Source organism: Papaver somniferum, chromosome 11 (assembly GCF_003573695.1).
Source record: "Papaver somniferum cultivar HN1 chromosome 11, ASM357369v1, whole genome shotgun sequence".
NCBI classification, from domain to species: domain Eukaryota; kingdom Viridiplantae; phylum Streptophyta; class Magnoliopsida; order Ranunculales; family Papaveraceae; genus Papaver; species Papaver somniferum.
This window is the reverse complement of record NC_039368.1, coordinates 98,581,400-98,585,980: the sequence shown is the minus strand read 5'-3', so window position 1 is coordinate 98,585,980 and position 4,581 is coordinate 98,581,400.

Sequence of the window (4,581 nt, the reverse complement as noted above, 5' to 3'; positions counted from 1 at the left end):
TTTTTTTTTGTATCTCAATCACTCTAATTCACCCTAGCATTGGTAACAACTTGAATCGTGAGCCCCACCTAATCACTTAGAGATACATAGTTTAAAAACAAAACAAAATAAAAACAGAAGTGAAAAGGACTCAACGAGATATGGTGAAACTATCATGTTATTTCTAACACCTGAGTTCTGTGCTTTTATGAATAGAATCTTTAGATGTTGCCATCTAGTCAGATTGGTTCCTCAACTCCTACAACCAAAATGATTCCATCCACTTAGATTGGTTAGTGCCATCCTTAATAGGGATAAATTTCTAGGTTCTGGAGTTTATTTATTGCAACGAAAATGTAACAAAAAGTTATACCCCACCCCCAAACTTAAACCTAACATTGTCCTCAATGTTTCCAATCAAAGAACAGTACGAAAAATATAAGTAACATGAGTAAATAGTAAAGAGAGAAGTCGGAAAGATAGTACCGGGGTGAAGTGTAACCAAAAACCTACAAAAATATTATACAACATACAAAATCGCCTCGATGGTCAATCAAGGTAAACAGGGTCCTCCAGAGGGACCTCCTCAACATCACATGTAGGAAAAGGCTCTAAAAAGGGCTTCAACCACTGACCTTTAACCTTCGAAGAACTACTACCATATGGTGTCTCAATCTCAACAACGCCATGAGGAAAAACAGTACGGACCACAAAAGGACCGGTCCACCGAGAGCGCAACTTCCCGGGGAATGGATGCAAACGAGTGTCATACACAAGAACTTTTTGACATGGAGAAAATGACTTTCGTAAAATATTCCTATCATGCACAAGTTTCATTTTGTTCTTATACTCCTTAGCACTATCGTATGCATCTCTACGAATCTCGTCCAACTCATTGAGCTGGAGCTTTCTTTGAGCTCCTGCCTTGTCAAGTGAAAAATTTAAGTTCTTAATAGTCCAATAGGCTCGATGATCTAACTCAACAGGCAGGTGACATGCCTTGCCAAACACTAAAGGATAAGGTGACATTCCAATGGGTGTCTTAAACGCAGTACGGTAAGCCCATAAGGCATCAGTAAGCCTCGACGATCAGTCTTTCCTATTTGGATTAACTGTTTTCTCTAGAATACGTTTAATTTCCCTATTGGAAACCTCTACCTGACCACTAGTCTGAGGGTGATATGGGGTTGCTACTTTATGGGTAATACCGTATTGTTTCATTAAAAGAGCGAACGGTTTATTACAAAAGTGTGAACCTCCATCACTAATTATAGCTCGCGGCGTACCAAAACGTGTAAGTATATTCTCTACTGGAATACGATCCTGTGGTCATTCGTTTTACACGGAACCGCCTCAACCCACTTAGACACATAGTCTACAACGACAAGTATGTAAAGATAACCAAACGAAATAGGAAGTGGACCCATAAAATCAATGCCCCACACATCAAAAAACTCAATCACTAAAATAGGGTTCAAAGACATCATATTTCTATGGGAAATGGTTCCTAACTTCTGGCAACGCTCAGAAGAAACACAATGACTATGGGAATCTTTAAACGACGAAGGCCAGTAAAATCCACACTGCAAAATCTTAGCAGCAGTCTTCTTAGCACTAAAATGACCCCCACATGTATTTTCATGACAAAGAAGATAATACTAGACTGGTCACTCTCAGATACACATCTCCTAATAATCTGGTTCGGACAATATTTAAACAGATAAGGATCGTCCCAAAAGAAATGCTTAACCTCGGCTAAAAACCTATAACGATCTTGCTTACCCCAATGTTGAGGGGTTCGACCAGTAACAAGATAATTCACTATATTTGCATACCAAGGTGACTGGGAAACAGAGAACAATTGTTCATCAGAAGAGCTATCCCTTATAGGAATGGAATCACTAGGGGAACTAACAACTAGCCTAGACAAGTGGTATGCTACTACATTTTCTGCACCCTTTTTGTCTCTAATGTCTGGGGAAATTTCCTGTAACAATAGGATCCATCTAATCAATCTAGGTTTGGTATCCTTCTTAGATAAAAGGTATTTCAAAGCAGCATGATTTGTATACATTATGATCTTAGAACCTAATAGGTAGGACCTAAACTTATCCAAGGCAAATACGATGGCTAAAAGTTCCTTCTCGGTAGTTGTGTAGTTCATTTGGGCATCATTCAGAGTTTTGCTAGCATAATAAATCACATGAAGTAATTTGTTTTCTCGTTGTCCTAAAATGACGCCTATAGCATAATCTGAAGAATCACACATAATCTCAAAGGGTAGGTTCCAGCTAGGTGCCTGGACTATCGGGGCAGTAGTGAGTAAAGTTTTAAGCTTCTCAAAAGCCTCTAAACAAGCATCATCAAAGACAAACTTAACATCTTTTGCAAGCAAATTGCAAAGAGGTCTAGAAATCAAGCTAAAATCCTTAATGAATCGACAGTAAAAACCTGCATGCCCTAGGAATGACCTAATATCTTTTACGGTTTTTGGGACCTGTAAAGTCTTAATAAGGTCAACTTTGGCTTTGTCTACCTCTATACCTTTTGAAGAGACAATGTGCCCTAATATAATTCCTGATTTAACCATGAAATGACATTTTTCCCAATTAAGCACTAAATTTTTTTCCTTACACCTAGTCATCACTAATGTCAAATGATGTAAGCACTCATCGAAAGATGAACCAAACACTGAAAAATCATCCATAAAGACCTCTAAGAACCGTTCTACCATATCAGAAAATATGCTCATCATACAACGCTGAAAAGTTGCAGGGGCATTACATAGCCCGAAAGGCATGCGTCTATACGCAAAGGTACCAAAGGGACAGGTAAAAGTGGTTTTCTCCTGGTCTTCTGGGGCAATAAAGATCTGATTATAACCGGAGTAGCCATCTAAGAAGCAATGGTGACTATGTCCAGTTAATCGCTCTAGCATTTGGTCGATAAAAGGAAGGGGAAAGTGATCCTTCCTTGTGACCTTGTTCAATTTCCTATAGTCGATACACACACGCCATCCCGTGGTCACTCGGGTTGGGATTAATTCATTATTATCATTCTGGACTACAGTGATACCTGATTTCTTGGGGACAACCTGAACAGGGCTGACCCACTTACTGTCTGAAATTGGGTAAATAATACCCGCATCTAACAACTTAAGCACCTCTTTTCGAACTACCTCTTTCTTGTTAGGGTTCAGTCGACGTTGCATCTCCCTAGAAGGTTTGGAGTCTTCCTCTAAATGAATCTGATGCATACACACAGTAGGACTTATACCCTTAATGTCTGCTATAGTCCGCCCTAAAGCTTCCTTATTGTCTTGAAGTACATTTACTAGCCTACTTTCCTGATCACTATCCAAATTGGAAGCTACAATCACAGGTAAAGTCTCAGATGGGCCTAAAAACACATACTTTAGAGTATCGGGTAGTGGTTTAAGGTCTAACTTTGGGGGATTTTCTAAAGAAGAAATTAGGGTAGTCTCAGAAACTGGTAACGGTTCGAATCTAGCTTTCCATCTATTAGTGTCTAACACAGGGGTAGAATCTAATAGAGCATTCATCTGTCAATAGTGCTATCGTCGTCAAAATCTAAACCAAAATGGGATATACAACTTTCTAATGGGTCTTCAGACAAGATGTTTGGTAATGACTCCTGAACTAAGGCTTCTATCATGTTCACCTCATCAACACATGTGTCACCTAGCTCATGAGGTTGCTTACTGACATTAAAAATGTTCATCTCCGTAGTCAAATTACCAAAAGATAAACTCATCATACCATTTCGACAGTTAATGATCGCATTAGACGTAGCTAAAAATGGGCGACCTAAAATCACAGGTATCTGGTTCTCTGGGTCAGGGACAAGTTGGGTATCTAGGACCACTAAATCCATTGGATAAATAAACTTGTCGACCTCAATAAGAACATCCTCGATAACACCTCGAGGGATTTTAACAGACCTATCAGCTAACTGCAGTGTCATCTGAGTAGGTTTCATTTCACCAAGTCCTAGCTATAAGTATACATGGAATGGCAGTAAGTTCACACTGGCTCCTAAGTCAAGTAAAGCTTTTTCTACCCGGAAGTTACCTATTGTGCAAGCAATGGTAGGAGAACCTGGGTCTTTGTACTTTGGAGTTGTGGTATTATGAATGATTGAACTTACGTGACTAGCTAAAAAGGCTTTCTTATGGACGCTAAGTTTTCGCTTTCGCTTTCGCGTACACATATCCTTAAGGAACTTGGCATAAGCAGGAATTTGCCTAATTGCATCTAATAAGGGAAGGTTTATGGTAACTTGCTTAAAAACCTCCACTATGTCATTAAAGTTCGATTCCTTCTTTGTTGGTACTAATAGCTGAGGAAATGGGACTCTAGGCCTAAAATCAGACCTTTCAGGAACCGAATTCACATCATCAGAAACTTTATCAGTCTTTTCAGCTACTGGTTCTGAGAGGTGAGATCCTGAGGGGTGAACTACAGTATGTTCACTATCGGGCATGGTTACCTTATTTTCTAAAACTCTACCACTTCTAAGGGTTCTAACAACATTCAATTTATTCGATGGTTTTGCACCTAATTCATGAACTCCTCTAGGGTT